Here is an 18,193-nt window from a genome sequence, read left to right on the forward strand (position 1 = left end):
TATACTTATAGCCTTCGACCAATTTTCTAGAGATCAAATTAAGAACCATTTCGAGAAAATGTGAGAACAGCCACCTCTTTATTTAAATATGATCAAATAAGAATAATAATAATAATCAAATTCAAAACATTTTGTTCCATTGTGGCTTAATTAATAATTTTAGTCTTCTGTTTTGAGAAAACAACTCATTCAAATTAAACAAATTTCTGCGTGACATTCTTTCGATGTATAAACATAAACAATCGAAGTTAAGCATGTACACTGATAACATGATAGCATGATAACACAGTCTTTTCCGTTGGTTGTTTGCTTTAATTTACAATTTTTCAAAGAAGCGGAATTTGTTGGACTGTACTTCAAGAGCGAGGGAAGTTCTGTCGAATTGACCAATTTTTTCAAATCGGCCATGCTATATTTTATAATATGTATCTTTCAATTTGTCTCCTAGTAAACTCTCTTTTGATACCAAGTTTTTTGAGGTTTATCATAATAATAATTCAAAATAAACTGTGGAATAAAATTGAAGAATAAGGTTATCAAAATGAAGCTTACTTAGAAACAAGCTCGAAAATGCTACCGGGTGCGCCATTTGAAAAATATTAAAAAACTGTTCCTCATATCATAATACGTATAATAAATAAGTTAAAATATACTTTAATTTTTCACACATTGTCTCAAGATACAGAACTTTAAATATCTACTTTAATTTTACACATTTTACACAAAAAATGCAAATATATTGAAAAGTATTTTTTCTTCCTTTTTAATAAGGAGTCCAAAACTTTGTGTGACTTTCAACTGAAACACGCCACACATAAAACAAAGTCTGTGTGAATTTTTTCATTAATTCATGGGGAATGCGTAATCTTCCGTCGCTAAATCGTTGAAACATCCTGCATAATAATGTAACAAATACTTACATATTTACTTTTATTAGTTTATCTAGAGATAAACATTGATTTAAATTTATTATTAGTTTCTATACCGAGTGTAAGCTAAGGAGAATCATAATTGGGTCCATCCGGAGAATGACTACTTTCATATTCTATCTGTGTCAATTTTTATTAGGGAGATAATCTACGAAAATATCGTGTACAGATGGTACAACGCTAACCAAAATTTGTCTAATCATCTTCACCAACAGTTTTATGGTGTCTTCTCAAATTTTTCATACTTACTTCTGTACCCGTAATTTATGAATACGCCTTGAGTTTTGGCAAAATTCGCAAAATCAAATTTTGTAATTTTTCGAAAAAGCTAGGCAAAGAAATTGATGTGTCCTTGCTAAAATATTGGTGATGTCATCAAAAAATTTGTATATGGAAAAACTCACTAGAAAGATACGCATACGATGCTTTTTTTAGCTGTACATCGTTATACATTAAATTTAGTTTAAAGCCACTTGGTTTTGGCGAATATAGTAAGCAGATCTCGTATTATTCAATTCATCCACAAAACCTGAGAACTTTGCTTTATTTGTAGCAAACATTTTCAATAATTTAATAGACATTTATTTGCTCTATGCTGCGTCGATTGAAAGTTTCACAAAAAATCTCTGATAAGAAGTGCAGTGAAAATTTTTTGTTATTTGTTGCGCAAAGAAAATAAAGACGTTTTTAGCACAGTACATTTTTGACTCTGGTGAATGTGTGTTCTGAAAGTGGTTTGTTAATATATAATATGGTTAAATGTTTTTAAATAATTTATTTCTGTGCTAAAATAAAAAGTGCCGTGAGGGATCTTCAGGAATCGGCGCTGAAGGAACGGGAATCCGGATTTAAAGGGTAAACATTATTATTATGCTTATTTATCCGTGTGTTATTTGTTGGAGAATTATTTAAAGTTTTAATTGAAATATGTATAACAAAGTGAAACTAGCAAATTTTAGTAACTTTAAAAATATATACAATACCTACCTTACCTTGCATCATTCATCAAGTATTTATTTATTTTGTGAAAAATGTTTTATCAGCAATTGTTTGATATATTTAACATTTATTAGCCTTAAATATTTAAGAAATAAACCAAGTTTCAATTCACATCAGTTTATAGGGCATTGACCAAGCAATAGAAACCCCAGCGTTCACAAAAAAAACTTTGTCTTCTTTATCGATACTTTTTTGTGATGATATTTAAATTTTCAAATATTTGACAATATGTTACTTCTTGGTTAGTAAAAAAAAATTAAAAGTTAAAATTTTATTTAATACTAGCATTTGTAAATCGCAGTTTTATATGAATTTGCATATGTTTTAAAATTACGATATTCTGTGAAATTTCAGATCTCTTCAAAATTTTGACTGAATTTTGTAACAGTGCTAAGTAAATATTTAACTTTTTCACTTTAACAATACAATTTTTGTTGTATAAAGGCCCTTAAAGTTCAAAAAATGTGTTTCTTTGTTACCTGCACTAAACGTGAAATTGTTATCTCTTCATCTTAGAAAAAAAAAAAAAAAAATAGCGAACATTAAATTAAATCGAACTCTACTTGTTCTACAAATTTAAATGTCATTATCTTAAAATTCATAGAAGAGGGTAACGTAATAATACCGTTGCCTTAGATGTATTTAAATCAAACTTATTACTCTTAGTAAAAATTACAAAATAAATCTTTATTGAAGAATATATTCAACATTCGTCATATTTCAGTGTAAACAAAGTCTGTCTAAATATATCTTTAGACCATTTTTTGTTCATTCAAAAGTCAATAATCTACTGAATTTTTTCTGCTTTTAGCAAAATGTTTTTCGGTTTAGTATATTTAACAATGAATTAAAAAAGTTTAAGTTAATTTTAATGGTGTTTGTTGCAGTGGGTTCGTATAAGAAAAAGAGGGGACTCGCTAGTACTAGCAGAAGAAGAAGCCATAAAAGTTAGAATTTTATTCTTTATATGTACGGTGACGGGCTGACGGGTAGTATTTGTTTAAAATTGTCATTAGCCCTTCTACAGTTATTTTTAACAAATACACGATATTTCTACTTTTTGAATTTATTATGCTGGCTAAACTCTGCCTGTTTTGTATTCTTAACGAAATTTCTTTTGGATATGTTTTGATTTTTAGGTATTGCCATTTATTTAGTTTTTAATATCTAAGCTATTACTGTTTTGTACCATATTTTTTATGACCCCGAAATTTTTGGAGTTTCTTTAAAAAAATTAATACCTGGTGATTTTGGGATTCTTTTCATAAAAAAAATACTCTAGCTACTTTAAGATTCTTTTAAATTCTTAAAAAATACACTAGAGGCCTTAAGATTCTTTCAAAGTTTTCCAAAGACAAAATAGCTAATTCTTTCAAAAATAAAACAGATACTAGGGGCCTCTAGGATTCTTTGAAATTCTTTCAAAAATACATCTGGCTTCCTCCAGATTTTTTAAATCTTGTTATGAACAAGACACACATACAAGAAGCTTTGAAGATTCCTTCAAACTCTTCCAATAACAAAACACCTGGAAATTTTTTGAAACTAAATATTTGAAAAATAAAGCACTAGGTGTTCTCCGCATTCTATTAAATTCTAAAAAAAGACGTTAGCTACCCCAAGATTCTTTTAAGTTCTTAAAAAAATACGTTACTAGCCTTAAAATTATTTCAAATTCTTTCAAATACAAAATAACAGGGCTACTCAAAATGTTTTTAAATTATTTCAAAAACAAAATATCAGATGTTCGCGAGTTTCTTTCAAATTGTTCAAAAAGTAAAACAGAAGAACTCCTCTACCAAGATTCTTTTCAATTCTTAAAAAAAAATATTAGGAACCTCAGGATTCTTTAAAGTTTACCAAACATAAAATACCAGGTGTCCCCGAATTTTTTGCAAAGAGTTTCTTTCAAATTCTTAAAAAAAGATACTAGCTATTCGAAGATTTTTTCAAATTCTGTCAAACAGAAAGTACCAGTGGTCCAACAAATGTTTTGACTTTTCTTCTAAAATAAACCGCCAGGTGATTACGAATTCTTCTAAATTTAAAAAAGACGCTAGCTACTCCATGATTCTTTTAAACTCTTAAAAAATACACTAAGAGTTCTCAAGAATCTTTCAAAGTTTTTCAAACACACCAAATTCTTTCAAAAATTAAACACCTAGGGTTTTCGAGATTGAATTTTTTTTTTTTATAAACATGATTTTTGGAGATTCTTTTAAAAATAAAACACCAGGTTTTCTCGCTAAATGAAGATTCTTTCAAATTCTGTTTTCTCGACGTTTCATGACCACTAGAACACGAAAAATAGGTCTCCCGTTTCTATGTGTCAGTCGTCTCCTCTACAAATCTCTTAAACCACCAGATCATTTTACAATAGTAAGTTATATTTAGGTTATAAATATGTAATAAGATATTTCTCTATTTGTAGTTTATGAATCCGCGTTGAGTTTTTACCCTAGGAAAATTAAATTTTTGTTCGGGATGATTAGGCCAAATTTTGGTTAGCGTCCCACCGTCTACATGGTATTCATAATATACACACAAAATTTTACAACAATCGGTCTTGTAGTTTCGGAAATTATCTGTATAATAAAAATTGACACAAACGAAAGACCGACGGAAACGGAAGACCACTTTGTTGTACTGTAGGAATCATGAAACATCCAGAAAACATGAAAGTAGCAAGTAATAAAAAATCTTTATTTTGCGCTAACCAATCACTCTAATATACTGATTAAACAATTTTTAAAATCCTAGCAAAAAGTGATGTTATCCTCTTTTTTTTAATTTCAAAATTCCGCCTAGTTAAATCCACAATTTAACAAAAGGAAAATTCTGAAAACTTTATAAAACTATTACATATGCAGCAAAATGTTTCTTTTCTTTTCTCTCTCCATTCGATCAAGTCGACTTAATTTTTTTTTAACATCTATAGTTTTCTTTCAACAACAATATAGTTAAACATATTGGCAGTTTCTTGTTGGGAAAAGAAGACTTCGTATATTAAGAAAAAAATATATGCCCCGCCCACCCACCCCTTCTCACTTGTGATGAATGCCATATTCATCGTGAGCAGAAGGGCGAAGTTTAGTATACAAAATGCTCATTTCTCTACAAGAAATTGCCAAATGAAATATGTTTTTAAAAGGGTAGAATTTTTTAGAGAAATATTGATGTTACAATTAAGCTCCGCTCTTCGGTCTGATTAAGAATGAAAAACTCACCACAATTGAGATCGGGGCGGGTGGGTGGGCCTTAATTTTTCTTTTTTAAGAAATTCTGTCCAAAATTGATACCAAGAGTCCAAAAATAACTTCCACTCATATAAAGAACTTTTTCATTTGGTTTACTTAAGTTATAAATAATGATTACATATACTAGTTATAGCTCGTTTCCTTCAACAATTCCAAGTATAATAAAATATAATTGCACATAATCTTGACCTTATCAATAGCATGATCCAATTTAACCCTTTTTAAATCAGTTTAAATATAATTTAAATCAACATAAATTTTATGTGAAATTAAAGTTTAGAAAACTCGGCTTACCAAAAACAAATATAGTTATTAACTTTTAATTGCTTAAACAAATCAGATTTCCATTTTAAAGCACATTTAACAAATACATATACGTAAATTAAAATAATCTGCCTAAAAGATAAGAATTCTAAAATTTCTGCTTTAATGCAAGAAGAGTTCATTTTCATTACATCAAAATAATGGTATTATGTCTTGCACCCCGGAATTTAAAACCGTACTCTTTTAAAGGCAGTAAGTTTTATAAAATAATAGTGAAATAATAATGAAATAAAATCCTTGCGTTCTAAAAAGCTTTAAAACAGCCTTGCCTCAGAACAACAAAAAATCTTCTTCCACAAGCAATTAACTTTGTGTGCTAACCCAAAGACGCACCCTGCAAAACACGTTGCAGTAAACCTAATTTCCGTGTAGGAAACTGCTCGTAATAGTATATTAAAGAACGAGTTTCATAAGGCAAATATTGAGGCACGAATCCAAGTTTATAGAACGAGCGGCGAAGCCGCGAGTTATATAAAGGATGAGTGCCTCAATGGCCTTATGAACGAGTTATTTATACTATTTTTTCTACCGCACACGTTTTTTCCCAAAATTTAATTGAAATTTGCATTTTTTTTAATCTGGGGACTTTTGTCGTAGTTGGTGATGGGTCGGTCTGACACTAACCACGAAATATTTGAGGTTGGAATTTTCACAACAACAAATGTAATTCGAATCAATTCGAGTTTTTGTAATTTAAAATTGATTAAAATGTCTTGCGAAGAAGTTACGCGTCCGGAAACATGGGAAATTTTAAGTTTACATTTGCTATTAACATTCACCTGACATTTCTCGTCGTGGCTACCAATCTTACCGATCTAAATTACACCAGATCTATTAAAGAACGCCTTTCCGGTATTAACGAACTGTTGTGACGTCATTTGCGTGCGTTAATAGCTCTATTAGAGAACCAAAAAACGTGGGCGGTAGAAAAACACTTTTATTCCAAGGAGGATCCAGAGTTGTCGATAAAACTTCCTTCGATGTCTTACGATAGCACCAAAAATAGCGTTTCAGGTGCATCGTGCACACGATTTTATTGTCGGACTGAGCTTATCAGTGCGTAGGTGGAATACCATGAATAATTTAATAAAATCGGAATAAATCTGGGCCAGACAAAGTGTCAGAGCTTGACTCGACTCTACGACAACTTTTTACATGCAATACCAGCGTGATGAGTTTCACAGGCGCACTTTATTAATTTCGAAAAAAATCATGTTATGAGAAATTGTGAGCGGCGCTTGACATGGTCGTAATTAAAATTTTACAGGCGTTTTTCGAGTGCGACATGACTTTGTCGACGGAATTAATATGGCTGTTTAACAGCAGAAGCGTAAACGTGGTGTTCAATAATGGATATTTTAGTGACAGATTTAAAGAAAAGCATGACTTTTATTTTTGGTGTTCGTAGAACACGACTTGGTCCTAATATGGAATCTATGCATTAAGAATAAGTAGTCAATTTTTTGGTACTTGACGGAAGAACAGTTAAAGATATTCGAGTGCAGGCTAGTTTTTCATTGTGTAATTGAGACTAATTAAACTGAAAGTATAGTGACTGTAATAACGGGTTTCATGAAAGTTCACGATTGTTATTATCTCTACGTGACTGAACGGTAAAGATGGTTCCTGTTATTATTGGAACGTTATTTGTTTATCCAGTGAAATTTTATTGTGGGCTTCAATTCGCACAATTACAGCCCTTATATTTTGCCAAGATTAGCCGGCGTGAGTGGTTTTACAATCGTCACTAACCCTGTTATTGTGTCGTTCAACCTCTCCTAATCATGTTATAAAATTTTAGTGGATACAGAAATAACGTTCTGAGTTTATCGAAAATTAATATTTCATTATGGACTGCATACTGACTCAACTGAGGTCTAAAATTAAACATGCAGCATGACATATTTTTTTATCTGCTGGTTAATAATGCAGTCTTTATTTTTATCTCTATGTACGCGGGTTATTCTAAAGAAATAAAGTTGTGTAATATGTATATTTTTTCTATTATTAGTTTTGTAAATTTTATACTTTGCACTTTGTCTCATGATTAATCCCCGAACTTTAAATTTGAAAACAGACGAATATAGAGTCACAGGAAAATTAAATAATATTATTTTATTTATCCATTGACGCCGTCTGAAAAAATTATGAACACAAATTACGGTTTGTGATATGCTGATATGTATTGTCTATTTTTAATACGTTTGTATTTTTGACACTTATTTATTTAAATTTTTAAATACATTTTTAAATTTCAAAATAGCGATATTGTACAAACAAAATACGTAAGCTACTTTCATGTTTTTCTCTGGTGGTCGTCAGTCTGTAGGCTGTTTATGTCGATTTTTATTAGACAGATTATCTCCGAAACTACTGGACCAATTCTTCTATGATTTTATAAGTATATTAGGAATACCGTGTAAATGGTAAAAGGCTGACCAAAATTTGTCTGATCGTCCCCACCAGCAACTTGGTGAGCTCAAAATGTTGCATAGTAAATGCTATTTAAATTTTATAAAATAACATACTCCTGTACTTACAGCTTATAAATCCACCTTGAGTTTTTACGCAAACTTTAGCAAAAAAATTAACTGCATAATAAATAAATAAATTTCGACAGAAATATGATTTCTAGCTAATTTTTGAACGATTACTTGATATTTTCGGGCCCGTTGGGTGTACAACAGAAAGCTTCCAAAGTGACATTTCTTAAGTTTCTTGAACGAATTCCTTGAATCTACAACACCAAGACGTGGAAAATAGACTCAATCGTCTCCTTTTCGTAAAATAAATCGATTCTGTATATCGTAAGTGTGTTCAGATGTTCAAAACTGTCAAAATACGCCGAAATATAGCTCAGAACGCGAGTTCGATCCCTGAGGGGCCATTTGTTTTCTTACAATGTGATTGTTATTTTCTATATCGTTGGATTCTGATTGTAATTCAGGCGCGAGGAAGTTGTGTCTGATAGCGTGAGAACAATTTTTAATCTATGGTACAACAGCCTTCCGTAACTGTAAAATAATATTTAGGGTGAACTCTATTTTCAAAGTAACTAATTAATAGATAAATAAGATAAAAAATCTGGATAAATTGACCCCTGTAAGAAATCTGTATCAAGTCGGAACTAGTGTCTAATTCGAATATTTAATGAAAAATTATACAATTTGTTTTTGCGACATTTTATCGTGATAACATCTGTACATAAAAAAATATAGAATATAATAGCTGTAACACTGTGAAGTAAAAAGTTGGGTTTTTCTCAAGAAAATATCATTTTATGACATGTGGTTCGGATGTAACATTTTCATTTTGATTGACTTTTTGAAGAACAGTTTACAATGCTAAAATTTTCAGTGTCCCAATTTTTTATTTGCAGAGATGATGTAGTCCAACAAATTCCTATTCCTTAAAAATGATAAAATTTCGTTTCGTGTGATAACCTCTATAAATTAAAAAATTGGTCGAAAGTGCAGTCGAAAGTGCAGTGGCACAAATCCCTCTTCGTCGAAAAATTAAAAACATTGATTTTACGAATTTGTATTTAATAAAACAAATAAAAGGGTATGCTATTTTATAAAATGTATTATAAACATTTTTGAGATGTCATGACATTGATAGGGAAATTGGGCAAATTTTGGTTAGAGTTTTACCATCTACATGATATTCTTAACATACATATAAAATACAATCTGTCCGGTAGTTTTGGAGATTATCTGCTAATAAAAATCTGAACAGACGGTACACAGACTAAACCACGAAACCTAATTTTTCATACTCTATGGGCATGAAATGTCGAGAAAACATAAAAGTAGGCAGTCGCCCTCCGATAGACTCGATTACAATACCTTCTTTGCTTACGCTCAGAAAGTAAAAATAAAATTCGCAAAATTATATTTTATAATTTTTCAAACATTTTGTATTTTATAGAGCGCGTTTTTCCACAACACCGAAAACACACAATAACTTCAAAACGTCAAGATTTCAAAGTATTCAGTTTTCCAATTCTTGATTTAATCTATAAAATTAATTGACTCAGTTATTAATTTTTTTCAGACACCCCGTATCAGCAAATCTAAAAAATATTAATGCAGTCATAAATCACAAGTATAGCCTCATCATATTTTGCACATTTAAGTTGGCATTTTTTCAGCAAAATTTTGGGGTGGCGTCATCAATTTTTGAGGGAGGATTAGCAAATACATTTTAATCAAAAATTTACCATGCTTCTTATGATAACTTTAAAACATCTCCAAGATTTCACATCATTCGGTTTTGTAGTTCCTGATTAAATCAATTAAATAAATTCACGCATTTTTTGACACACCCTGTATATGTAAATCCGAAAAATATGAATGGAATGATAAATCACAAGTACAGACTCATCGTATTTTGTACATTTTAGCTACGATTTATTCCGCAAACTTTTGAGCTGACGTCATCAATTTTTTGGAGGGAGTGAGTAAATATATTTTGATTAAAATTTATCATGCTTATCATAACTGTAAACCATTTGCAAGATTTTAGAACATTCGGTTTTGCAGATTCTAAATTAAATTGCAAAATGTTGTTTCGTAATTTTGATTTTTTTTTTCAAAAATCTAGACGTTTCGGGTAAAAACTCAATTCGGAATTATAAACTACTCCTACATGTGTAGGACTACGTTATTTTATACACTTTTAAACCCATTTACTATGTACAATTTTGAAGTGACGTCATGACATTATTGGTGGGGATGATTAGTCAAATTTTGGTTAGCGTTTTACCATCTACATGATATTCCTAATATAAATACAAAATTTCACAACAATCGGTCCAGTGCTTTCGGAGATTATCTGTCTAATAAAAATCCGGGACGGCAGACAGACGGACAGACGGACAGACAGACGGGGTCATGAAAGGTCGAGAAAACGTAAAAGTAGAGAGTCGGCCGACGGACTCGATGACAATACTTCCTTTGCTTACGCTCGGGAAGTAAAAATTGGTCTAAGGTTATTTAGATAGAACTTTCCTCGCTCTTAAAATACAGTGAAACAAATGCAATATCGAAAAATTACAAATTTATCTTTTTCGATTTTATTTTATGATAATCCCTATAAGTTAATAAAGCTATGTGTACATTGTTAAACTAGACAGAAAGAAGCATATTATGCGTGTGTTTCAAGCGAGTTTTTCATAATACAATTCTATTACGATGTCATTAATATTATAACAAGGACATTTAGTAAGTAAATATATCAGTTTGAATATGTGCAGTATAGTTTAGGACAAATAGGACGAGCCGTTCTTGATTGGATCAACAAAAGAAAAATTTGTGGCCTGTTGGCATCGTTCCACGGACCCCTCAACTCCGGAATGAGCACCTTACGCTTAGGCCACAGAGATTCGCAAAAAAATAATAAACAAAATCAAGGTAGATTTATAAACCACAGGTACAGGAGTGTGTTATTTTACAAAATTTAAATGTTTGGTTTACGTTTTACTGAATATGTACAATAATTTAAAAATACATATAAAATTTCACAAGCGTTCCAGTAGTTTCGAAGATTATTTGTTTAGTAAAAATAGACACAGACGACGGAGAAACAGATAGATAGACAGACGGAACAGGAAGGACCTATTTTTTAGTACTCTAGAAGTCATGAAACGTCGGCAAAACGTGAAAGCAACCAGTTGTCTGATGACTTTGCGAAAATTTTGATGCCTATGGGAAAAAATCAAGGCAGACTCATAAATCATAAGTACAAGAGTATGTTATTTTATAAAGTTTAAATCGCGTTTATTAAAAAAAATTGAGAAGGCGACGAGGTGTCATCAAATTGTTGGTGGGAATGATTAGACAAATTTTGTTTAGCGATCTACACCACATTCCTAACATACGACGGACACAACGACGCACAGATGACAAACAGACGGAAACGCAAGACCTACTTTTTCGAACTCTTGAAACTATGAAACGTCAAGAAAACATGAAAGTAGCCATTCGTCGAATGGATCCTAGGAATATTTCTTTAGGTTACGCTTGGGAAGGAAAATTGCAAAACCGAAATTGCAAAATTTTATCAAACATGTATTATATAAAAAATTCAGAAAAAATAGAATTGATATTATTGTCTTTACCTAAAATACGAATTTGACAGCAGTCTGATATTTTCAAATTTTTCAAAGAAATTATCCTTCGTCCGTTTCGGTTGTACCTAATACAATTTTATGAATTTTTTACTAGATTATTTTGGATTGGCCAATGCCAGTGGCTGCTTAAAGGGGGGGCGTTGGGAGCGGTGGGGGTGGTCCGCCCCGGTACCAAGCACCAAGGGGTGACAACGACAACTCACTCGCACATCCAGAGAATACTTACAGAAGAATCAGTCTGTAAAAACATACAAAAAAAAATTGGGACGGCAGACAGACGGACAGACAGACAGACAGATGGAAGCGGGGGACCCATTTTTCTTCGTATTCTAGGGGTCATGGGAAGCCGAGAAAATGTAAAAGTGGAGAAACGGCCGACGGACTTCATTACAATACTTCCTAATATTTTACCATTTTTTTCTTAATATATATACATAGTCATCTTTTCATAATAAGAAACTTAAAACATAATTAAAATGTTTATGCAAAGAAATATGGGTTTTGCCCTAATTGCAAAATCGATATTTCCTTATACAAATTTTCCATTTTAAATATGTTTTAAGTTTTATGTTGTGAAAAAAAGTGTACACATTAAAAAAATCTTCACAACTGAGACAGGGCGGGTGGGCGGGGCTTATAGTTTCCCTTTTTTCTTAATATACGTAGTTGTCTTTTCAGAACAAGAAACTTAAAACATGTTTAAAATGGTAAATTCTTGTAGAAAAATGTCGATCTTGCACTAAGCCCCGCCCCTCGATCTGACAACGAATGAAAGAATCATCACAATTGAAAATTTAAATCGGGACGGGTATGGGTGGGGCTTAATCTTCGGCTTTATTTTTTCCTTAATATACATAGTATCATTTGAACAAACACGATACTTAAAAACATGTTTTTAATTTCACGTAGAGAAATAAGGATTTTGCATTTAAGCTCCATCCCATTAGCTCACGACGAATAAAAAAAATCCTCACAATTGAGATCGGCCGGGTAGGCGGGGCTACATATTGTCTTTTTTTCTTAGTACGTGTAGACTTATTTCGACAACAAGAAATTTAAAACATATCTAAATTGGTAAATTTTTATGAAGTTAAATCTTCCACTTTTCTTAACTTAAGTAAATATATTTTGATTAAAAATGTATCATGCTTAGCTTTAAAACATCTGCAAGATTTCAAACCATTCGGTTTTGCAGATTCGAAATTAAATTGCAAAATGTTATTTTGTAATTTTGATTTTTTTGTCCAACAATCTGAACGCTTCAGGTAACTCAACACAGAGTCATAAACTACATGTGTAGGACCATGTTATTTTATACAATTTAAAACCCATTTACTATGTACAATTTTGAAGTGACGTCATCACATTGGTGGTGGGGATGATTAGACAAATTTTGGTTAACGTTTTACCATCTACATGATATTCCTAATATAAATATATAAATATAAAATTTGATAACAAATCGACCGAGTCCTTTCGGAGATTATCTGTCTAACAAAAATCCGGGACTGCAGACAGACAGACAGACAGATTGGCAGACAGATAGACAGACGGACAGGCAGACGGACTCGATTACAATACTTCGCTTACGCTCGGGAAAGAAAAATCCATGATTAGCAATACTAATTTTAATAACGAATATGAAAAGAGAATAACTAGTAACCACGTGAAAAAAAATTGGTCGAAGGTTGTTTCGACAGAACTTCTCTCACCCTTGAAGCAACGACGTTTAAATGAAAAATCACTTGGAATAGGCGTTGGAATTCCAATGGTTGGATATGTGACAGAAACTGTTTCAAAATGTCAGGTTATGTTTCTGGATGCTATAAGAACAGACATGTCGTTTGTGTCAAATGATAATTGCAATGCCAACTCAGTAAAACATATCCAATTTTTATTTTTATCCAATATTTTTCGAAAAATTATTTTATTTTGCGAATTTTTATGTATATGTATAGTATATGTAATATATTATGTAGCTTAATATAAAGATTTATATGTAATATTAAAGTACATAAATATAAACCAGCATTGTACACGTATGTAAATTTGGCTATCTGCACTGCAATAGTAATAGTAGTAATAGTGATGTATTTCATTAATTTTTTTCAGTCACTCTGTATGAGCTCATCATTTTTTGTATATTTTAGATAGGATTGATACGGCAAAATTTTTAGTTAACGTCATCAATTTTTTGTAGCCGCGGTTGTTGTAAACCTTAAAACGTTTGCAATATTTCAAAGCACTGGGTATTTCAGTTTCAAAATTGTATTGCAAAAAATACAATTTAAAACCTATTTACTGTGTACAATTTTAAGGTTGATCATCACATTTTTTCATCTACATCAAATTCTTAATACATATACATACAAAATTTGACAACAATCGGTCTAGTAGTTGCGGAGATTATCTGTCTAATAAAAATTCAGATAAACGCCAGACAGACAGACAGACAGATCGAAAGTGGAGACCTATGTTTTCAAACTCTAGGGGTCATGAAACGTCGAGAAAATATGGAAGTAGCCAGTCGTCCAATGAATTAAATCAGAATACTTCCTTAGCGTACGGTCGGGAAGTAAAAATTAAATTTGTTGTTGAAAAATGTTGTTAAATCATCTTATTGGAAATTTTAATCTGTCATTGTGTGTAATAGGTTACTTCGGAATTTAATTTTGGAAATTTCGTTTATTTTTCAAAAAGTGTGAAATAATTTACAAAAATTGTTCAAATGAATCCATATTATTTTGCGCAGCGTCATTAACTTTTAGCAGAGATAGATAAATACACTTTTCCTGATGTTCTGTAATCGGTTTTTCTAGATTTTAAAACAAATTGTAGAATTTTATTGAATAATATTTGTATTTCATGAATAATCCCTATGTACAGAGGAAACACATGAAAGTTCATGTTATGTCGCACAGCTAAAACATTTTAATATGACAACAATTTCTTGGAGAACATGAATAAGCAAGTTTTGTTAGCGTTTCACCGTTTTCATAATGATCCTAAAATAGTCAAAAGATCATCTATTGAACAAAATCGCCAAGAAACCTACAGTTCGAAATCTCGTTCGTATTCTGAAAAGTGCAAAAAAAATGGAATACAACATGTTGACAAAAATTAAATTTTAGACATTTATATCTTTAGCTCGAAAAATATCTTAAATCAAAATTGTTTTTTTGAATATGTTTGTCCTTGTTGATGTGTGCTACCAAAGACCAGTACCTCAGTTAAAAATTATCAAGCTAATTAAAATCAAAAACCAAAAATAACTAAATCGTCATTTTTAATTTTAACAGTACCATTCTTGAAAAGTTTTGGTATTCGTGGCAGTTTCTCTTGTTATTTATTGTTCTACAAAAATTTGAGAATCTTAAAAACGACGTAAAGCGGTTTTGTTACTCCAGTGATGACTAGATCCGCAATCCTCCGTAGTATTCTTTTGATCATTATCTAAATATTTGCAAACGGAAACATTTATTATAACGAAAATATTTAGAATTAAACTTTATATTAGCGCAACTTACGACTGGCTTTTGGCTCTAGTGAATAAAATAAAACACGTATACGTGTGCCACACGTGGGTTCTGTGTCCTGAAATCCGATCCTTGGACACTTTTTCCTGTCCAGCACCGGTCAATGGTTTCATCGTGATAAATGTGCCCTTACGAGCGTGGGAGGGTCCGACCCATCAACCCGTGTCCACCCGGTCCGTGTGGTCTTGCGATTGTGGCAATAAAGCCACAATTAGATTCTTGTCAGGCACTTAACAGTTAGTCACCGGTATTGTCATCAGCAATAATTTTAATGGCCATAGATGATCTCATTAATGGTACAGCGTGTATCATCAGTAAAAAAAATCACATTTGTTTCACATAAATTTAAAAGACAATAGTGTTATTTCCGGCGAAACCAGACTGCCTGTCGACCCTCATCTTTGTGTTTTTCTTTCTTTGAACTTGAAATCGGACACTTTCTTCCTGGTTTAGAAGCAACAGTGACGCAACAAAAACAAAAAATCGCTTTTACGTATTTACACATCGTATTAAGTTCGTAGCTCCCATCTACTAGTGTAAATGTGTTGATGGGGTTGAAGGAATCGAGAAATCACTCAAACGGCGCCACTGTCACTAAAACATCCGTAGTTAGTAGCAGCCCTGCGGCAAACTTCTAACCTTTTTTTATTAGGTGATTAATAAACATTTTTCAAAACACTTGTAGGTGTGGCGGCGTTTGTGAAATTAGTGTGAACTTAATTTACAATGTAAACATTATTGAAAAAAGCGGGACGAACGTGAGAAAGCAACAGTTTGTGGGGGACTTTTGACGAGTGGCGAATTTGAGTTTTCCCAAGCTTAGCAGCAAGTTTCTCAGGTTTAGATTTAATTTTAAACACAATAAATCTGTTCATACCTGCTTAAGATAATATTGATGCACAATTTGTTCTTTTGAACGTTTGTCTTTCAACTGGAGCCACGGTTCTTGTTTGTTCAGGAGTTGGGCACTGAAGATGTCCTCGTTTCTTAAACAAGTTTGACAAAAATAGTCTTAGCGATTAAGGTTCAAAAGACCTTGAGAATATGGTTTAGATAGTCTAGTGGAGCATGAAGTTGAACCACCTTTGAATGAATAAATTAACACCTCATGGAAAGGTACCCACTCTTGAAAAAATTGGGTTTATATTGTTTGTTCGTTTATTTTTCGAATTTTAGTGGAATTCGGTCCAAAGACAAATTAAACCTATAGATCAAACGCTGTCGAGTACTTAGGTCCAACATCTCATGACAAAAAGTATAAAATGACGACGTATGGTTGGTTGTTTAACTTAACTGATGCAGAAGAAAACACTTTTAAATTCTAATTAGGCTTTATTTTATCGCCTTAGTATAATTATAAGCGTACAAGTTCAAGAAAGATAAAAAAAGTGTCACATTATAAATACTAGCTCGCAATTAAAAATTTAAATTGTTAATTATTTCCATAAATTAACATACACTTTGAATATATGAATGAAGTTACGTTTAGGTTTGCACATAATAATATATAGAGAATGACGAATAAGTCCTACAAGAAGAATGGACATAATTTTAGAAAACTGTATGAAATAGAGATCAAGAAAAATTATTAAAGAATTAGCCAACTATTAAATAGGAGTACTAGCTTCAAGAATTTATTTAAAAAAGCACTATTAAAAAAGTCCGGTTTCTTAGATAAATTATAAAGGTTGATTCTGCAAATTTTATTTTTTTGCGATAACGCATTCATATCAAAATAACAAACAGCACAGTGTTCCTAGAATTTTGTGAAAAAAAAAACATTCATTATTTTTTAAACCTCCTGATAAACAATGCTAAGAACTAAAAATATATTACTAAAACGCAAACAACAACAACATTTTTTAACAAACTGTTATTCAATATAAGATAAATTGTTGCGATGACGTCATTTTTTGTTAGATAATAATAGTAAAAAAATAATAATTTTACATAATAATAGCAGTTGATTGTTTGAAAAATGAGTTTTGCATTGAACAAGTCAGACTCACAAAAGCAATCATGGATTTTTGAAGATTCGCTTTTGACAGAATTTTCATCTTGTCAGATTACTGTCTATTTGAAAGTTTGAGATGAAAATGCAACGATCAAAGACAAACTTTCAAAAATCCGTCTGTATTTAATACTGTTTTTTCTTTAATACTTTCTCCCTCGGTATTTGCATGTAAAATAGGTACTGAAACATTTGTCCGGAAAATGTTTAAAGTCAACTCCAACAGATGATCAAAAATTGTGCTCTGAAAGTGAGAGACATTAGTTTCAACAAAAATCTAAATATTATAAACAAAATTGGCAACTGGATTTGTTTGTGTATTTTAAGGATGAGAGAAGTTGTCTAAAAGACAAAGGACCAATTTTTGATAGACTATCGCCCTCTTCATACATATTATCTTTTTATTCCGTTACATTTTTGTTGAACTTTCATTTCTTAGTCTTGAATTGTAACATTTTTTCGTACAGACGGGAAAGTTTTTTTTATAATAAACATTGATTTGTAAGTTTAAGAGTCGCTTAAAATAGGTTCAATCGACTGAGAACTGATGTCAGATTGTAAATATTTTTCCTCTAATTACGAATCCGAAATCTCCATTACAACATCTATTCCAATAAACGTGAAAATTTAGTTTCAATTTTCAAAAAAAAAAAAAAAGGTTAAAACAGCTTCAATCAACTGAAAATTTATGTCAAATTGTAGATAATCTTCCACTAATTACGAATCTGAAATCGTTGTCACTACATCTGTTGAATTAAACGTAAAATGTGAGTTTACAATTTTCAATATTTTTCCAAAAAAAAAAAGTTCAAATGGGTTCAATCGACTGAGAATTAGTGTCAGATTGTAGATATTCTTCCGCTAATTATGAATCTGAAATCGTTATCACGACATCTGTTGAAATAAACATGAAAAGTGAGTTTAAAATTTTCAAATTTAAAAAAAAAAATGGTTAAAATCGACTGAAATTTAGTGTCAAATTGTACATAGATAATCTTCCGTCG

At 31.3% G+C, this 18,193-nt stretch overlaps 1 protein-coding gene across 1 annotated transcript in view; it reads right to left on the reverse strand.

Moving 5' to 3' along the window:
- The window catches only part of LOC135129298 (aminopeptidase N-like), a 78,442-nt gene extending 62,289 nt beyond the window's left edge, over positions 1-16,153 (reverse strand). Inside the window, exon 1 of the mRNA XM_064056471.1 lies at positions 16,056-16,153. The gene's annotated coding sequence lies outside the window, so the exon portion shown is untranslated. The remainder of the gene's footprint in view (positions 1-16,055) is intronic.
- Between the last annotated feature and the right edge of the window lie 2,040 nt (positions 16,154-18,193).

This window comes from Zophobas morio, unplaced genomic scaffold (assembly GCF_036711695.1).
Source record: "Zophobas morio isolate AGI-343-1 ecotype UQ-CSIRO unplaced genomic scaffold, CSIRO_AGI_Zmor_V1 ptg000014l, whole genome shotgun sequence".
NCBI lineage: Eukaryota > Metazoa > Arthropoda > Insecta > Coleoptera > Tenebrionidae > Zophobas > Zophobas morio.